The sequence below is a fragment of the Mustelus asterias genome, chromosome 27, assembly GCF_964213995.1.
Source record: "Mustelus asterias chromosome 27, sMusAst1.hap1.1, whole genome shotgun sequence".
NCBI lineage: Eukaryota > Metazoa > Chordata > Chondrichthyes > Carcharhiniformes > Triakidae > Mustelus > Mustelus asterias.
This window is the reverse complement of record NC_135827.1, coordinates 31,806,442-31,827,506: the sequence shown is the minus strand read 5'-3', so window position 1 is coordinate 31,827,506 and position 21,065 is coordinate 31,806,442. Positions and strand designations below refer to the sequence as shown.

The 21,065-nt window shown below is 39.7% G+C and overlaps 2 protein-coding genes across 6 annotated transcripts in view; one reads left to right on the top strand and one right to left on the bottom strand.

Annotated features, from left to right (window-relative positions):
* Positions 1-21,065, top strand: part of LOC144479936 (transgelin-like) — a 533,241-nt gene that overhangs the window by 58,653 nt on the left and 453,523 nt on the right. The gene's annotated exons all lie outside the window — the stretch shown is intronic.
* The window catches only part of sik3 (SIK family kinase 3), a 280,186-nt gene that overhangs the window by 146,264 nt on the left and 112,857 nt on the right, over positions 1-21,065 (bottom strand). Inside the window, exon 1 of one of the 5 annotated variants that reach the window (XM_078198964.1) lies at positions 2,369-2,387. The exons of the other annotated variants lie outside the window; for them this stretch is intronic. The gene's annotated coding sequence lies outside the window, so the exon portion shown is untranslated. Of the gene's footprint in view, positions 1-2,368; positions 2,388-21,065 lie in introns of those variants that run through there. 5 annotated transcript variants of the gene reach the window in all.

Genomic DNA, 21,065 nt, shown 5'->3' with positions numbered 1-21,065 from the left:
AGCTGCTTTAATTACTCAGCAATTTTCATTACTCGTATAGCATTTTATTTTGGAAAGCTGTAGATTGTACCCCAGTTTTGACAATTTCAGAAAGATGTTCCAGTCTGATTTAGTGAAATATTGGACAACAACATTCATGATCACATCAGAAGAATAAAAATTACCACAAAAAATTAGTAAAAACTTCTAAAAAAATACAACTGAAGTATTACAACAGAGACTAATGAATATTGAATAAATGAATAATGGAGATATTTGTATTATGTAATAAATTTATATATAACCTGTACAGAAAGATTCGTCAAAGGAGCTAGAAATCTCAAAATCTTCAAAACAGAGCAGAACCCACTAGAATCAATCTTGACTACAAGATGTAGTGAGGTACCTACTCTATAGAGCAACAAAGATGCAAATAGTTAAACGTAATCAGATCATGCTTGGTCAAAGCATTCATTAATATGCAAGATCAAACAAGGTGTGAACAGGCTGCAATTCTATGACCAGGATGCTCCAACGTGCTTTCGACTGACTGAGAGCTTATTACTGAGAAGCTTTTAGATTGCCTGTGGAATTCACTACCACAGAAAGTAGTTGAGGCCAAAACTTTGAGCGATTGCAAGAAGAAATTAGGTACAGCTCTTGGGACCAAAGGGATCAGGATATTGATTTTGATGATCAACTATGATCAAAATGAATGGCGGAGCAGGCTCGAAGGGCTGAATGGCCGACTCCTTCTATTTTCTATGTTTTGTTGACACTTTTGTTTCTCATTTACTCTAGTGGAGCTTCAATGTGACAGCTGTCAAAGCAGCATCAGTCTTGATCAGTGCTATTCCACCGCGTTACATAGGAACGTGGTGGAATAGCACCCAATAGCAATAGAATCCAATCATGGTGCCTTGGTAATATGTCCCGATATTTTTTTTGAACTGCCCTTCATTATCTTCTTTCAGTTCACAGTAGAAGACAATCATACACAGCCTGCCATTACGCATCCTCAAGAAATGCCACAATCATGTCAGCTGAACGTTGATCTGCATGATCTCAATCCATGCTAAACAACATGTGCCAAGACTCCAGAGTTTGGGATCTTGTCTGATGTTCACAAGGTAGAAGATTTCAAAGTCTTATAAAAGTAACTAATCAGATACGCAAAAACTTATACACACATGCAGTAAGAATTTTGGCAGTCAATTTGCAAGAGTACATTCACTGTGTAAACTGGCCAATAGTTTTATTAAAAATGGCTCTTTACTTTTTTTTGTACAATAACAAATGCGGACATCAAATTCACTGTTTGACGCTGAATGATAATTTAAAAGCAAAGCACAAAAATTGCAATACAGATTGCAGTTCTCTTTTACCTTGGAAGTAAATGGACAGTTTAAAGCATAACTATTTACAACCTAACATTCTCAACACCTTCCAGGGACTTGGAGGACTAGCAATCTAACCACTGTAAACACAGATACTGCTGCCATTAAACCAAGCATGAAAACCTTGCACCTTCTTCCCAGCAAAGCACCCCGGAACTCCCTTTAACAGTCAGGGCACCCAGTCCAGTTGTTTGGCAGTCCTCAGAACAAGTCACATCACCCCTTTCATATTATCCTAAATTAGAAACACAGCCCCAATACAATCTTATAACCTCACCTTTGTGCCATCCTTACAATATAAGCACAGCACAAGCAGCCTGCGAAAGAGGTGTGAAGTAAAGCCTCTTAAGTTACTCCTGAAATTCTACTTGTGATGCTGTTGCTTCTAATCAGCCCTTGATCACCTGTTTTATGTTGCTCTCAAGTGAGTCACTAACTCAAGCTCCAATGCTGTTGCCCCTCACTGCTCATAATGACAGAGGCAAAGACAGTAAGAATAAAAACAGAAACATAAGGAAGGAAAGGAGAAAATAAAACAAGAGGACCGTAGGGAGGCTGAGAAAAGGAAAGAAATAAAGACTCATATCTTGCAACGTTAGAAGCTACGTCTTATTAATGCTGATCTGTTACTGATCAAAATTGGCCAAAACTTCCCTATTAAATTATTTTTGAAGTTACTAAATCATTTCCGAAAACCCTTTAAACGTTGACATTATTTCTTAATTTTTATTTTAGAATTTTGACATTTCAGATAGTTCGCATTCTCATTTCTGCATTAGACATGTATAATAATCCAACCCTTAAGACATTTCAGAGTGCTTCACAGGCAATTAAGTACTTTTTAAGTATAGTCAATATTATTGTGCAGAGAACCATGGCAGCCAATTTATGCACAGCAAGCTTACACAAGTAACAATGAACAGAATCTATTTCAGCTATGCAGATTGAATGATAAATATTGGACTTGGAATGATAAATATTGGAGCACTCACTTGCACTTTTGAAAATAATCATAAGATCTTTTATGCCCACCTGGGTGGTAGGTGGGCCAGGGTTTAACGTCACACCAGCAAGAGACATTGAAGTAAAGGAAAAGAGCGGGTCTAAAATGAAGAAGAATGGAGAGTCTCAAATGAAGGGGGGTTGACAGAGGCTGAAATGAAGGACAGTGCAACTTAAGAAAGTACAACATTGGCACTGGGCAAAGTAGTTTCTGTTTTGCACCCACGGTCAAGTTATAGTGCAGAAGCATCCCTAATCAGATTCAACCCACTCACTGATTGCAGCACAAATATTGAACCTACCACTCCAAAATGCTTAACACCATGAGCGTACATAAACACATTATAAGCAAAAAACTGCAATAAAACATATTAAAAATGAACAAGCAGCAACATAAACTGCATCAACTAGCTAGCTTCTTTTATAAAATTTAATTGAAATGAATGACTGTTGACCACTTTAACTATTCTAAGTACTCTAACTTTAAAAGCACTTCAAGATTTTGCAGCCAAGGTTTGTGCAGTGACTCACTCCCTGCTGTCAGGCGAGTCTGTCAGAGTACTCCAGTGAACATTTAGAATTATTATCATTTTTTGAACAGTTATTATGTGTTTGTTTCATAATGAGGAGAGATAAGAATGATTATATTGATGGGTGAGTGATGATGATGATTCAAAGTAGTGGCATAGCAACCTGTACAGATTAGTAAGGGATGGCATCTTCTCTCTCTGCCTACATCTGTCCCTCAAAACAACAGAAGTTCAAAGCGTTATAAGCTATGGCTTATTAATGCTGATCAGTACCTGATCAAGACTGGGCAAAACTTCCCTATTAAATTATTTTGAAGTTACTAAATCGTGTCCTAAGTAGTTTTAAATGTTATAATTTTCTTAATTTTTATTCAGTATCTTTTGACATTTCATATAGTTTACGTTTTAATATCTGCATTAGAAATCCAACCCAGCCCACTCTAATGCAATTATACTGTCTTAAGAATGCAGAAGGAAATTATTCACTATCCTTAGAAGGTACACTGTCACTGAAGTACAGTAGCTCATTTATCATTATATAATTACATGAAGTTCCAATAAAGAATACTATTACTGTGGCTGACAAAATTTTGTCATCTTTTTGACAGTAAGATGATAAACTTTTACCTATTTTAGGGTAAAGTCATGTATCATTTTCTTATTTATTCCATAATTGAAGCTGTTGATATTAATTTCAAGACAAGTACTCCTGCCTCAGTCTTCAATGTTGATGGTTTGTACAATACAAGATAGAAAGGAAAGGTAAAACAGAAGCACAGACTCGATGTAAATTAATACTGGTTAGCTTGACTCAGTTGGTAACACCTGCATCATTGAGTAAGGAGGTTGTGGGTTTCTGCTCCACTCCAACAGCAAGACTGATGTTCCAGTGAAATATAGTGGGAATGCTCCGCTGCTGGAGATAATTGCCTTTGCATTTGGAATTTGAACACAGGCTGTCTCTACTAGTTGGGTGTAAAAGATCAGATGCACTATTCATGATGTCCAAACTAACATTTTTCCTTAAAATATATCAACAGTTGAATAGCTCATCATTCAACTGTTTTTCTGTCGCGTTGGCTCCAAACAGTGTGTGCAATTTAGAAGTAGTTCATTGCTGCAAATATTTTAGGACACCATGTGGATACTAATGCTGTTTAAATGCAAATCTTTTGTCTTTTTATCTTTCACTGTCCTGACCCACAAACCTTTCTGAACCATATTATGCAGTAGTTCACCTCAAGCTTTTATAAATTAGGTATTAGAAAATATCATACTGGAAATTGAGCCTCGTGTTCTTTATTCATTCACGGTGCCAATGGCATCATCTTTTATCCATCCCTAATTACCATCGGGAAGGTAGCGTCTTCTTGAACCACTTTAGTCATGTGGTATAAGTATATCCATAGTGCTATGGAAGGTGCTGAGTGGGGGAGGAGTAGTGAGCTCCAGGAACTGATGGAACAGCAATATAATTCCAAGTAAGGATGGTGTGTGACTTGAACGAAAACTTTCAAGTGGTGCTTCCATGCACCTGCTGCCTTTGTTCTTCTAGGTGGTAGTGGTCACAGGTTTGGAAGGTGGTGTCAAAGCAGACTTGGCAAATTGCTGTTATGCACCCTGTACACACAGCAGCCATTGTGCATTCGTGGTGGGGAGAGTAAATGCTTAGGTTGGTGAATGGAGGAACCGATCAAGCAGGCTGCTTTGTCCTGCATGTTGTTGAGCTTCTTGAATGTTGGAGCTGCACTTATCCATGCAGAAGGGAATATTCAACACACCTCCAACCTGTGTCTTGTAGATGGTGGACAGACTTTGGGGTGTCAGGAGATGAGTTACTCACCTCAGAATTGTCAACCTCTGACCTGTTCTTGGATCCACATAATTTATACAAGTGATTCTGTTAAGTTTCTGATCAATGGTGGCCCCTAGGATGTTAATGGGTCATGATCAGATGGTGGAATAAGTGTAGTCATCCATGGTCCTCTCCTTTTGAGAGATATACTGAAGACTCAAAAGATGGCTGCAAAGGAGAAGTAGTATTTACTGAAATAATATCTGTGCCGTCTAGTAATGAGGAGAGACTGAAAACAACTAGACAGACCGACTCAAGGCTAAGGGTATGTTGTACAGAATCAAGCTTTTAGTTCTTCAGTGGGACACCTTTTGCAGTAAGAGGACCCTATCCAATCTGATAGATTCCATCTAAACATACAGGCGTGGAGCTGTTTGTTTACAGGAAAGCAAGCGTTAAATGAGATTTGGGTTGTTGCAGTAGGTGTAAGAGCACAACTGCACTGATCACAGCAAATTTAAGGGATACTAGTGAAAATATAAATCAAGGTGCAATAAAAACAAATTCTAACGGGTGGGTGAAAGAAACTAAAGATACTAATAAATTATGCAGAAAAGGTAAAGAGAAATAGGGCTATGTTTACATTCATGAAAGGAATCTAACAAATATAAAGTGTGGCCTGCACAGGAGGTTAGAGGTTAACCATCATTTTAATCATAGAGGCATCGGGGAATAATTCAAATCAATGGGAAACATATGTGGAAGGAATAATTTGTTTAGAAAAGAACACATCAGGAGAAATGGAGGTGGTGTGGTAGTGTATATACATTTTAGTATTGAGGCACACTAGTGAGATGATTTAAAAAAGCAAAATAAAAATGCAGAATTACTTTGTGCAGGATTAATAGATGACAATACAGATAAACAATTATTGAGTGTAGTTTTAGATCCCATGCTATAATGAAAGACTCTATCTGGAAATATGTGATGAAGGGTGGCATTTGTAAAGGACCAAGTACAGTAAAGATTTTAACTTAACCAGAAAATGTTAGGATGAAAACACAAGTGATTTCTAGAGTTAATGGAGGACTACTGTGACTCAGTTTGTAAAAAAAGCCTACAGTTTTGCATCGTGATCATGAGTAATAGGGCCAATCAAATCTCTAGCAATAAGGTGGATGAGGATTAAGACTTTAAGGAAAATGGTACAGAATTAAAATAGATCCAAAAGCAAAAAGCAAGTCAGAATTATAAAAGTAAGACATTAAAATAACAAGAAATAATTCAAACTGAACCTGGCAATAAAAATGAAGGGTATTAACAAAAAATTAATTGAGAACAAGGAATAAAGAACAATACAGCACAAGAACAGGCCTTCGGCCCACCAAGTCTGTGCCGACACAGATGCCTCTCTAATCTAACATTTTCTTGCCTCTACATGGTCCATATCTGTCTATTCCCTGCCCATTCATGTATCTATCCAGGTGCCTCTTGAACATTGTTACAGAATCTTCTTCCACCACCACCTCCAGCAGCGCATTCCAGGCATTCATCACCCTTTGAAAGAAAAACTTTCCCCTTACATCTCTTTTAAACTTTCCCCCTCTCACTTTCAACCTATGCCCCCTGGTAATTGATCCTGCAACCTTGGGAAAAAGACTGACTATTCACTCTATCCAAACCTGTCAATCTTATAAACCTCGATCAGGTCCCCCCTCATCCTCCGACGCTCCAATGAAAACAATCCAAATTTGTTCTACCTTTCTTCATAGTCCACATCCTCCAAACCAGGCAACATCCTGGTAAATCTCTTCTGCACCCTTTCCAATGCATCAATGTCCTCGCGGTAGTGTGGCAAGCAGAATTGTACACAATACTCCAAATGCAGCCTAACCAAAGTCTTAAAAAAGCTGCAGTGTGATTTTCCAATTCCTATACTCAATGCCCCGACCGATGAAGGCCAGCATGCCATATGCCTTCTTAACCACCTTGTCCACCTGAGTTGCCAGGGAACTGTAGATCGGCACGCCTAGATCCCTCAGGATGCTAATATAATTGCTTTAAGAGAAAAAGAAAAATGGGGGCTGCCGACGGAAGATAGTAAGGAAATGGCAAAAGGTGCGATGAACATACCAGCTGGTCCATTAAGCCTGCCTCTCACCTTACGATGACTTGAGAATTATAACTAAACACTTCCCTGCACCTCCAACCTCATCCTAAACATAGCCTGCAGTAGCTTTTTTAAAAAATTCTTTGCCACAGCTTTTATTAAGGCGACAACAGTAAAATAAAGACGCAGAATCACTTTTTGCGGGATTAATAGGTGATAACAGAGATAAGCAATTATTGGGTGTATGTGCAGCACGGTGGCACAGTGGTTAGCACTGCTGCCTCACAGCGCCAGGGACCCGGGTTCGATTCCTGGCTTGGGTCACTGTCTGTGTGGAGTTTGCACGTTCTTCCCGTGTCTGTGTGGGTTTCCTCCGGGTGCTCCGGTTTCCTCCCACAGTCTGAAAGATGTGCTGGTTAGGTGCACTGACCCGAACAGGTGCCGGAGTGTGGCGACTAGGGGAATTTCACAGTAACTTCATTGCAGTGTTAATGTAAGCCTTACTTGTGACTACTAAATAAATTTTAACTTTGTGCTTTACTTGGATCCATGCTATAATGAAAGCCTCTATCTAGAAATATATGAAGGGTGGCATTTGTAAAGGACCCAGTACAGTAAAGATTTTAACTTAACCAGAAAATGTAAGGATAATGAGGACACAAGTTGACCTGGAAGTAAACTCAAGGTTTTGCAACAGCAAGCTGATACATTATTCGTATTATTACCAATATGGCTGTCAAATATATCTCAGGGGACAGATAAATTGCACCTAAGAATCCTTATGGAACTAAGGGAAGAAACAGCAGGACTGCTTAATATGAATGTTCCAGAAATCACTGAAAACTGGAGAGGCACCTGGAGACTGGGAAAAAATTATGTTGCATTTTTATTTTTATGGATAGCAAAATCAACCCAGTAAACTACAGACATTAATTAGGAGGTCCATTATGGGTAAATCTATCATAACCCTCTCATTCCTTCTTTCTAATATGCTTGTCTAGCTTCCTCTTAAGTTCATTTCATTTCAACTACTCCTTGTAGTAGGGAGTTCTACATTCTTACCACTCTTCGAGTAAAGAAGTTTCTTCTGAATTCCCTTATGACTCCTCCCTTATATTGTCACCTTTAATTATACTCTTCCCCACAAGAGGAAACATTCGTTCTGCTATTTCCTTATTCCCATGCTAATTTCTCATCTCTACCTTTGAAGGTCCATCAATTACTTAAGGCATTCTCCTTTTTTTAATATACATGTAAACGCCCTTACTTCCTGTTTTTATACTTGGGTTAAATTACACTTGTATTCTATTTTTCCCTTTTTATCGACTTTTTCATCACCCTTTGCTGGTTTCTAAAACTCACCAATCTTCGGACTCACTGTAGATGACTTAGAAAACTTCCCAAAGACCTGAAAATCAAGAGGTGAAAGGGAGGGAGGAACTTAAAACAATCACCATCACCAGGGAAAAGGCGCTAGGAAAAATATTCGACCTAAAGTTTGACAAATTCCCAGGACCGTATGGCCTGCATCCTGGGGTCTTAAAATAAATGGCTGCAGAAATAGTAGAGGTGTTGGTTATAATCTTTCAAATTTCCTTCGATTCTGGAAGGGTCCCAGTTGATTGGAAAATTGTAAATGTAACACCCTTATTCAGAAATAGAGGGAGACAGAACAAGTAAACTATAGGCCAGATAACCTAACATCAGTGATAGGGAAATTGCTAGAATCCATCATTAAGGTTATAACAGGATACTTAGAAAATCATAATGGAATCAGTTGAATCAACATAGTTAAGAGATTTTTGAAGAAGTCTATTCACCCAATCAAGGCTCTCCTCTCATTTAAGCAACTGGTTTTGTTTATAATTCTTATTTGGACTTGTGTATGTCGGCCTTAACTTCAATAGCAAATTCAATTCTATTATTGAGATAGCTGTCAGGGTAGTTTTCTGCAATATGTCCTATTATGAACAAAAGACCAGGCCATATTAGAGTTAGTAATGAGCCAGATTTAGTTTACACCCTGGGGAAGAGATGGTGATCAGAAACAATATGGGAATATCATCACCCTGGGAGAATGTTGTCAGTGGGGCTTGGGGGAGGTTGGTTTGTGGGACCTCTTCGTTTCACATCTTCTTAAATGATCTGGAATCATGGGTGAATCTAAGTAATAGGCACCCTATAAGTGGGAGCAGGAGATATTTAGATTAAAATTAGATAGATACCTTGCAGAAAGTAATATTTTGCGATACAGCATATAAGAAATCGGACACACAAAATAAGCTAAATGTAGCATGTTTCAATGAAATGGGTGATTCTGAACCTATGGTTGCCAAAGCTTTTCATGACTGTCTGTCTTTCCTCGCCCCTATGTCTGAGTCTGTAAACGAACTCATTCATAAAGATTGGTGCCCATGATTCATTTCCAACTTTGTTACTGTTGCATTGTTCAGCTCAGCCACCATGATGGTAAAAGGCAAACCAGATGCACTTGGTGTTTTTTTGTCTAGAAATTCACAGGTTCTTAAGTGCATTTGTAGGGTATTGCTATTATATTGCTTGCATAACTGCCAAGTTTAATCATATACACAACATTTTGGGTGACATAGTAAAGTATGATATAAATATTGGTGTAAATCCATGAACTAGTTAAAGAGTTTTTTTCTTCAAAAGCAGCGGACAAGATATTTCTTTGCAACAACAGGAAACTGAAAAACATTTAGATTAAAATGATTCTTTTTCTTTGTCAATATTAAAATTTCAGGCCTTTTCAGCAGAAATGCATGGAAATTTAATCAAAAATGTGGATCAATACAGGAGGAAAGCATGAAGACAAATTAAATTCAAGTTATTTCCAGATCATCAACAAGCAGTTTGAGAATCACCAGAACCTTCAAGCATCACAACATTTTCCACTTTCCTTTGATACAGCAATGATCTGTATCACAGGAACCTAAAGTTTAGCCATGATCAAACAACCACTCCCCTGTTAATTGTTATAAAGAATTTGCCCGAAGATGGTAAGTATCAGTCTAAACAGTCTTTCTGAAGCATTTGGCTGATCTCATGGAAAGTAATGGATCAAAAATTCAGCTGTTATTCTCTATTCTCAAATAGTCGTTTTCTGTGGAGGCCACAAAAAGGGGAAGATACAAAAACTCATGAACAGCACATAAGCATTCAAAGAAAGTAGCACTGCCCACATTGAGAGTTCAATTGGGTCAGTCAGCTTTATCTGAATCATCGTTTGAAATTCCCTAAAGCCAAGCCAACTCAAAAATTACAATAAGTAATGATACCTTACCTGTTGGTACAAGTCTGCTTCTCAGTCACAAAGACAAGAAAAGTCCCAATTTGACCCCCAGTCTGTGATGAGTGATTAATCTCAGGCAAGATTGCAGTAGCGATGCTGGAGTTAACTGGCATTAGCTTTTGGTTAACAAAGGAAAAATAAAGTGTGGCTCAGATACCTAATCTTTGCATAATAATACCCGAATAGAAATGTGCTCCATGTGAAGACAGAATGCGATAGCTTCCCTCACCATCAAAGTCTACAACTGAATAATGGTCAAATATTGAATCTGAACTGCCCTATGGAACCAATACATAATGATAATTAATGCCTTCAGGTGAGGAGAGGGCATAGGACGGGAGAACACTAGGAATGGGGAGGGGAAAGAACATCTTTATTATCCACTAGAGATTCACTCAGAACAGCAAATGTTTAAACTATAAACAATTTGTCTAGAGATTTATACCAATAAAAGATTTGCACCTAAATACTACTTATTGTTGTTGCTGGTTTCATTGGATCAATGTTTTATGTTATATGACATTGTGCAATACTTGTTTTAAAAGCAATGGATATTCGATGGTGTTACTCCTTGTAAATTGGAAAGTATGCTGTTTATGACCGAAGCATTGTCTAATGTAATGAAAATCTATTATTCTTCTGTCATGGCAGTGTTTAGCTTAACAGGCCTATCCTTTTAAGGCCATGAAATCTCTCCGTAATAAACATCCTGAGATCAATTACAGATTAATTGCTGTTGCTGAGGGAAGTTTGGAGATTGGCGGATGTTTGTAAATTTCTGGCTCTAGATAAGAAGAAACTGAAATATGATGCGAGTCTGAAAGCGTACATATATTTATACACTATTAAAACTTCCGTCGTATTGTCCACAGCTAGTCAAGGACCTAAAATTAATTTTATGATATTTACTGTGGTTCAGCTGTTGGCTGCACGTGAATGCTTATTCTTTAATGTCATATAGAAATTTTACATACGGAATATAACTGGGCGAAAGTAAAAATATGACACGCATTAGTAATGTTGTAGCATCTAGTTCCATAAATGCAACAAATGTAACATGATTTACCTACTTTACAAAATTTGTAAACAATTTTGCTCACTTTTTCCTCCCCAAACATCATTACTGGTTACTTATAATTTTGTTCCACCACTGGTGGTGAATCTGCAGTATCTGCTTAAGGTGCAATCATTTCACCCGTTCAATCTTGTCAGCTCAAATTTATTTTCTCAGTTGTTATAGATCCCCATCGTTTCTCTTGAATTTACACCAGTCACCTTTAACAACTCATAAGGTCAACAAAGGACTTTGCGCAAATAGAAAAGATCATAGAATCGTACAGTGCAGAAGGAGGCCATTCGGCCCATCGAGTCTGCACCGACCACAATCCCACCCAGGCCCTATCCCCATAAGCCCATGCATTTACCCTAACTAGTCCCCCTGACACTAAGAGGCAATTTATCATGGCCAGTCAACCGAACCTTGCACATCCTTGGACTGTGGGAGGAAACCGGAGCACCCGGAGGAAACTCACACAGACACGAGGAGAATGTGCAAACTCCACACAGACAGTGACCTAAGCCGGGAATTGAACCCAGGTCCCTGGCGCTATGAGGCAGCAGTGCTAACCACTGTGTCTTCCAATAAACTAACAAAACCCACAACTTGGCCTATCGGTGACAACAGCTAAATGAGGGCTCATCCGTGATTTGCACTTGGGACCTCTCGCAAACTTGTGAATTTTAACACTCAAAGCGAGAATCATACCCCTAGACACGAGGAGAACATGCAAACTCCACACAGTGACCCAAGCCAGGAATCGAATCCAGGTCCCTGGCGCTGTGAGGCTAATCACTGTGCCGCCTAGTTTAAAATATCTGTGTAGAAAAAATAATCAAGTTCACTGTGAGCAATTGTCGTGTCTGTTGATTCATAAAGCGCTTTGCAAAAACACAAGGATTTGGTTTCTTGGTTTCCTTTTGGTTACAGATTCCACATCACTACCTTTTGCTATTCTTGATTTGTTCATATTTAAATCAATTTAATACCTGCTTAGTAACTTAATGTCTTAATTTTTTTATTCGGTCATATTTTGTACACTTCTTTCAAATCTCCCCTCAACATCCTTCGCTCCAGGCACAACAACCTCAGCTTCTCCAACTTAACCTTTTAGCTAACATCCCCACGGCGTAAAGAATAGACTTATTGGGCCAATTGGTCTTCTCCTGTTCCCAATTGCTGCTCTTACTTTGACCTGATACCGATACAACTAATAGAATGCAAGAACACTTGCTCCATTCTAGCATCAATTTAAAGCAAAAGTGATGCAAATCCCTAACAGAAAATCAACAGCCAATTTCTGCACAGGAAGATCCATTGTACAGCAATGAAATAATGACCAGATCATCTGTTCCTGTTTAAAATTTTGGTTGCGGAGTAATATTTGGTAACGGCACTGGAAAAATTTCCTAACATTATTTAAAATAGCGACATGAAATCTATTACATTAATCTGAAGTGGCAGATGGGGCCTTGGTTGACATCTCATCAAGAAAACCACCTTCAAATGTGCAGTACCCTCTCAGTACTGCACTGAAGCACCAACCTACACAATGTGTGATCACATTTCATAGAAATCATAGAATCCTACAGTGCAGAGGAGGCCATTCAGCCCATCGAGTCTGCACCGACCACAATCCTACCCAGGCCCTATCCCCATAACCCATGCATTTACCCTAGCTGGTTCCCTTGACACTAAGGGGCAATTTAGCACGGCCAATCCACCTAACCCGCACATCTTTGGACTGTGGGAAGAAACTGGAGCACCCGGAGGAAACCCATGTAGACACAGGGAGAACGTGCAAACTCCACATGAACAGTTTCTGGTGCGAGTCCTAAACCCATAACCTTCTGGCTCAGGAAGATGAGTTCTATCACGTTTCAAAGGTGGACATCTTCTGAATCTTTCAGAAAGTTTATCCATTAATGGGTGGTCTAATTCACCGCATGAAGTGCTTTAGTTGAAGTACAAAGTTAATGCTTATGATTAACAGATAGACAACAACAGGACAGAAAGAAAGGGGAAAATCAATCTAAACGATCATTCATAATTTATTACTATATAAACATATTCTTTGCATTAGCAATTTCCTTCAGATTTCAAATGTAAAAACCTTCATTCAGGTGTCAGCTTGACTCTGTGATCAGCTTTTGCCTCTGTGCAAAAATTGTGGGTTGAAGTTCTGCTCAAGATTCAAGCCCAAAATCTAGGCTGGCAAATCAGTGTTGTACTGAAGGAATGCTGCATTATCAGAGGTGTCTTCTTTCTGCGGAGATATTAAGCAGAGGTGCCATCCTTCTAGTCAGTAGAACATAAATAATCCCAAGGCACTATTTCCAAATGAGCAGGATAGTGCCTTGGCCAACATTTCTCCCTCGGCCAACACTATCTAAACAGGTTAAACAATTACCTGAAACATTTATGAATCAATAAATATGATGATATGTCCTACTGATCTGTTATTTGTTGTATATGGATGGAAGCAGATGGAGCTGTGTAAATAAAGCACCAAGAAATGCTTTCTGTTTTTAGAGAAGAAGCTGACAATGTAACTGTAGGAATATCTTCGGAAAATATGGAGGAGCGACGGCAGGAAACAAATATTCAAAAGAAATGTATTAAAAGTGGCAATGAGACTGAAAATAGAAGTCACTGGGTCGATTGGTTTGCAAGGGCGGCTCATGGTTAGCATTGCTGCCTCACAGCGCCAGGGATCAGAGTCCAATTCTGGCCTCGGGTGACTGTGTGGATTTGCACGTTCTCCCTATGTCTGCATGAGTTTCCTCCAGGTGCTCTGGTTTCCTCCCACACTCCAAAGATGTGTGGGTTAGGTGAATTGGCCATGCTAAATTGACCCTTAATGTCAGGTGGATTAGTAGGGTAAATATGTGGGGTTACGGGGATAGAGCCTGGGTGGGATTATTGTCGGTGCAGGCTCGATGGGCCGAATGTCCTCTTTCTGCACTGTAGGGATTCTATACTGGCGCAAGAGGATTAACCACAGCTTCCCAATGGAATTGTGTGAAACATTGTTCAAAAAGAGGGAAATGATGAACTAGTTCGCCTTCAGCTGTAGACAAATTTCTAAAATACATAATAATGAACGAAAGTGGAGGATGCTTGATCCATGGGAAATCAAGGGCCAACCACATGGAGTTGTAAACGAATAGGTCATGCTTTACTAACTTAACTTTGAGGAAATCAGTGTGAAGAAAAAAGCAAATGCAGTTAATATATATGAATGTTCATGTGGTTGATAATATGCCATTTAAGGGATTGAGATATAGTGCAGAGAGGATATCAGTGCATTAATACTGTGCTTGCTCGGAGCCAGAAAGCAAAGAGAAATGGGTGGATTGGCAGAGTGGGAGTGGCAATAGGCCCTAGCAATCTGCTCTGTGTAACTTCAACATTGCTCCAAAAGCACAAAAGATCATGCCTTTTTCAGAATCTTATCTATGTTCATTCTGGTAGGCTCTTGCACTATGAGGCGATGCAATAAAAAACAGTACATCATCTGATGTACAGTCTTCTAGTCACTAAAAACTCTTTCTGCATTTCAATCTTTCTTGTCGCTAATGTTTAATCCACAGTATTATGGTTATTGCTTCTCTGAACTCATTCCTTCTGAATGCTACACGAACCTAGATACTAGTTCTCCTCCTGCAACCATTGAGATCTCACTATTTCAGTCTGGTTCCAAATCTGTGGAGCTTAGCTTTCTCAGTCTTCAATACTACTTAGACAATAATGCACAAGTTTTTAAAGCTCACACTTGTTCTAATTTAATGACAACTTCTTTAACTATTCATGCTTCCTAATCATTCCAGCTTTGGTCTAGAAGTGCATTATGCATCCTGACCCTTCACCTGGTTTTCACAGATGTTTACAGTTTGATCATTTATCTTACAGTAATGGTTACCCCTGCACAACTACAGAATCAACAATATCACTGAACTGTTCAGACACTACAACCACTACTATTGCTAAGATGCTTGCACTGTCCAAATAACAACGTTGTTTTCTTTGGATTGCATTTGGCACACATTTCAAACAGGAATATTGGTAATCATTACCAAAAGAAAATGCTCAGAATGCTGTACTCTTTTGGAAACTAGCACTCAAACTAATCAGTTGGATCGAAATGTCTGAATATTTGAAACAGTTTAGGCTGTTTCCAATCAGTCAACAATTAAAATTAGCAGCTCAACAACTGGGCTATAAGCGTTGATGAATTAAATATTTTATTTAGTTTAGGAAAGCTGCACAAGGTTGAAAGAGTTCAGAAGAATTTAATGCTAATAAACTCTGAAGTCTACATATGATTATACTGAGCTTGATGACCTCATTCTGTGTACAACACAGGAACAATTAAATGATAATTCATATCGTTTTCATAATTGCAAAAAATTAGCAAGTTAGATTTGAACTTAATAAATATGCATTTGAACCACCCGATAGAGCAAGTGTATAAAATTGGCAATGGCTGAAATGGTCCAGTGAAAATATTTTTTACTTGGATAGAAAAGGCGAACTACACAACCGTTACTCGGACTGCTTTCCACAGCATGATTCACATAAAGCACTAAAAGTATGAATTAGGCCAAAGGAAAACATCAAGGGGAGCTGCAGATCTGTGGCTACAGTAAAAGCTAATTAAAAATATGGAGGAGACCAGCTGTGGCTGGCAATTTAATATTTTTCTTAAGCCAGTAATAATGCATTTTAATCTGACCCCTACATAATGTCTCCATTGTTGAGCCTGAAGCATTAATTCTGTTTTGACGAACAGTAGCTGGCAGTGTGCAGTAGTATTTCCTGTTGTTTGACTTTCAACATGCTGTGGTTCCTTTGAATGATCCACTGATCTACAAATTGTGAAAAATGTGCAACGGTGTACTGCGTTAACAATTATTTTTAAAAGGGTGAAACTGAAAATACCTCAGTGAGGCTAGTTCAATATAGTAACTAATTTCAAGAAGTCACTTAACTCAAATCATGTCCAAACAAGGCCAAGTAAGATTTAACTTCAGCAAATCCATCATGGATCTACAGTGGCTTAATACCTGTTCAAGGCAAACATAGGCAGAAAGCACAGCTTCATTTTGCCACAGTGACACTATTTCTCAGGTTACATAGGGATTTTGCATGGGACAACTGTTCCAAATATACCAATTAGGAATTCATATAGACAATACTCCAACTACCACATGCACTTTAATAACTTGGATTCTTTACAACTGTGTTAAAATCTATTGTTAAGATAGGAGAATTGCACACAGTCAGCCAGTGGGGGAAAAAGCATATAATGTTGTAATCTTAGAGGAATTAATATCCATTTCGGGTTTAAATGCAAAAGAATCTCTTCAGAAAACATTATATTTCCCGGCCTAATAAAAACAGAAAATGCTGGCAATACACAGCAGGTCCGGCAGCATCTGTGGAGAGAGAATTAGAACTAATATTCCAAGTCAATGACCTTCCATGAGAACTCAAGGCTACTTTCCTCCTCTCACCTTGAACCTGTGTCCCCTTGTAATTGACACTTCCACCCTGGGAAAAAGCCTTTGACGATCCATCCTGTCTGTGCCTTTCATAATTTTGTAGCCCTCCATCAGGTTTCCCCTCAGCCTCCGTCTTTCCAGTGAAAACAACCCTAGTTTATTCAACCTCACCTCATAGTCAACACCCTCGAGACCAGGCAACATCCTGGTGAACCTTCTTATCACTCTCTCCAAAGCTTTCATGTCGTTCTGGTAGTGTGGTGACTGACTGTATGCAATACGCCAAATGCGGCCTAACCAAGATTTCATATAGCCACAATTTCCCAACTCTTATATTCGTAGAATAAGCATTACAGGCAGTTCTCAGACATATGACACAATGTGGTTTTCAGGGACCAAGAAACGTCGCAAGTCGGAACCAAATTTCCCATGGGAACAATGGTACAACTGGGGGATTGTTTCCTGAACCGAAGCCAGAAATCACTAACGCGGCATTCAGTGGTGTGAAATGCTCTTGACTCCTGCCCTGTCAAGTCGCTGGGGTGGCTGTTGGTGTCTGCACTCCTTAGCACAAGTTCCTCAGTTAGTGTGTGGGCTTTAATTAAGGCAATTCCCTGTTTAATCTTGAACTTCTGTGTGCATATTAAATACAATATAAGTATATAATTGCATTAAAATCTTGAATGTTGAGCCAAAAGAATAAAACACTACTTTCTAACCTAACAAAGGCAGTGCGACCTGTCCAGTCATACAGATGGGCAGCACAAAATGTCAATGCACACCTATGAACATGCTAGCATGGCGTTGTAAAGTCAAAACCGACATTATAAAGTCAAAGTGGAGTATCAATCTATAAACCTTAGTGCCGTTCTTCGTAACTCGAATGCCATAAAGTCAAGGACTGTCTGTGTTAAAGGGCTAACGGAGATAGCAGAAGTAGTACGTTATAAGATGCAACATTCCACAGCAGAAATATATTGATCTACTAACACTCTCCTTTAATAAAGCACCTACCAGGGGCCAGGGAGTATAGTCATTTATGGCTCTGTCAGGCAATAATCTAAGCTGAACCATTTCCACTTCTTTTCCAGTTTCCTTAACAATTCTCAATTTAGTTCCAACTACCAACTTTTCTAGCTGTCGCAAGTGTCTATTCCCCTCCTCCATGTAGCTGGGTTGTGATTACCAACATGAGGTGGATGGTTTACAGACATGAACTGGATGTCTGTTTAACTGGTTAACCCAAGTGAAGATTTCTCACCAAATATCACTGGCTTAATGTTTTTAATATTGGAAAGTAAAAGAGAACTCATCTACTCTAACCAAAACAAATGTTGCAGAATTACTAGCAGGATAAATACATGGGGTTATGGGGATATGGCATGGGTGGGATTGTTGCCGGTGCAGGCTTGATGGGCCGAATGGCCTCCTTCTGCACGGTAGGGATTCTAAGATTCTAATGGACCTGACTAAAGCATATTGCGTTCTTCTCAAAGGAAACCTTGCACAGTTATGATGACAAGATTATTTATGGTGGAGGAGGATCATCAACTTGGCGAAAGACACTCTTTGGTCTCCCTGAAACTGGCTGACCTTCCAGTGCGAAGAACTGTCCTTGATCGAATGTCGCAGACTAGCACATTCCAAGATCCAGGACTACTTGCTGAGGGATGCACTCAAGCTTGGAGCAGCCACCAAGATGCAATGGAGAAAGGCCTTGGTGTAAGGCCTTTCAGCTAATGTTCACCGAGGAGCTGGTAATGGTATAAAAAAGCCTCAGACAGTGCCTAGTCCAAACCATATGCAACTGCAATGAAGCAATGCAGAATAGAACATAACCAATATATATAGTTGGGAAAGAATTGTACTCTCTATAATGGAAGTATTAAAATGCTTGTAATATTCTCATTACTGAATTGCCGCACCTCAGAGTGCATCTTGACCCCTGGAGAAAATGTGAATATCATTGCACTTTATAGTTATAACAATTTGAAATGTTTTGTAACTTTCCTTTCAGAGATTTTATGAATAGAGTATATTTTTCCCAAAGTAAATCATTTATCGTGAACTTGTTCAACTCAGTTGGCTGGACGGTTGGTTCGTGACGTGGAGCAACGCCAACAGCGCGGGTTCAAATCTCATACCAGCTGAGGTCATTTATGAAGGCCTGTCTTCTCAACCTTGCCCCTCACCTGAGATGTAGTGACCCTCGGGTTAAAACACCACCAGTCAGTTCACCACTTTCATTTTTCACTTCACCATCTACAAGTCACAATTCACAGTTCAACCCTTCACTACAGTGTTGTGGCTTATGAGTATATTTTAGGAAAAGCTGCGTTTTAATGAAATCTTTGCTAGAGAGCAAAGCGAAGGACGGCAGAAAGTGGGGTCCATTCACCTGGTTGTAGTCAGCTGATGGATTTCACAAAGTGTAGATGGACTACTGCGGGAGGTGTGAGGATGGCACAAGATGGATCCGCGTGACATACCATGACAACTAATCTCCTAGTAGCTACAAATAGAGACAGATATGCTCCTTACATTAAATTCTTAATTCTTCATCTCCAATTGCTCCTAGCACTACTGACGTCAAGAACTACCAGGACTTCTCTTTAATGTTATCCAGCCAAAAAAACTCTCGAGACACAACCCAAGGTTGGAAGGGCAAAATCCGTTATTGTACTTCTGGACATTATTCATCATTCAGGTGGAGCTAGTGACTAGAGCAGCTGTAACAGTGGGAAAGCTGACTTTACAGCAATCCTAGCCAACTCAAGAGTCAAAAAACAAAGAACAAAGAAAATTACAGCACAGGAACAAGCCCTTCGGCCCTCCAAGCCTGCACCAACCATGCTGCCCGACTTAACTAAAACCCCCTACCCTTCCGGTGACCATATCCCTCTATTCCCATCCTATTCATGTATTTGTCAAGACGCCCCTTAAAAGTCACTACCTTATCCGCTTCCACTACCTCCCCCGGCAACGAGTTGCAGGCACCCATTGCTCTCTGTAAAAAAATCTGCCTCGTATATCTCCTTTAACCTTGCCCCTCGCACCTTAAACCTGTGCTCCCTAGTAATTGACTCTTCCACCCTGGGAAAAAGCTTCTGACTATCCACTCTGTCCATGCCTCTCATAATCTTGTAGACTTTTTTCAGGACGCCCCTCAACCTCCGTCGCTCCAGTGAGAACAAACCAAGTTTCTCCAACCTCTCCTCATAGCTAATGCCCTCCATACCAGGCAACATCCTGGTAAATCTTTTCTGTACCCTCTCCAAAGCCTCCACATCCTTCTGGTAGTGTGGCGACCAGAATTGAACACTATATTCCAAATGCGGCCTAACGAAGGTTCTGTAAAACTGCAACATGACTTGCCAGTTTTTAAACTCAATACCCCGGCCAATGAAGGCAAGCATACTGTATGCCTTCTTTACCTTCTCCACCTGCATTGCCACTTTCAGTGACCTGTGTACCTGTACATCCAGATCCCTTTGCCTATCAATACTCCGAAGGGTTCTGCCATTTACTGTATATTTCGTATCTGTATTAGACCTTCCAAAATGCATTACCTCACATTTGTCCAGATTAAACTCCATCTGCCATCTCTCCGCCCAAGTCTCCAACCGATCTATATCCTGCTGTATCCTCATCGCTATCCGCAAATCCACCAACCTTTGTGTCATCCGCAAACTTACTAATCAAACCAGTTACATTTCCTCCAAATCATTTATATATATTACAAATAGCAAAGGTCCCAGCACTGATCCCTGAGGAACGCCACTTGTCACAGCCCTCCATTCAGAAATGCACCCTTCCACTGCTACCCTCTGTCTTCTTTGACCGAGCCAGTTTTGTATCCACCTTGCCAGCTCACCTCTAATCCCATGCAACTTCATCTTCTGCACCAGTCTGCCATGAAGGACCTTGTCAAAGGCCTTACTGAAGCCCATGTAGACAACATCCACTGCCCTACCCTCATCAATCATCTTCGTCACTTCCTCAAAAAACTTGATCAAGTTCGTGAGACATGACCTCCCTTTCTCAAAACCATGTTGCCTCTCACTAACACGTCCACTTATTTCCAAGCGGGAATAAATCCTGTCTCGAAGAATCCTCTCCAATCATTTCCCTACCACTGAGGTAAGGCTCACCGGCCTGTAATTACCTGGATTATTCTTGCTATCCTTCTTAAACAAAGGAACAACATTGGCTATTCTCCAATCTTCTGGGATCTCCCCTGTAAGAAGTTTAACAACACCAAGTTAAAGTCCAACAGGTTTATTTGGTAGCAAAAGCCACACAAGCTTTCGGAGCTGCAAGCCCCTTCTTCAGGTGAGTGGGAATTCTGTTCACAAACAGAGCATATAAAGACACAGAC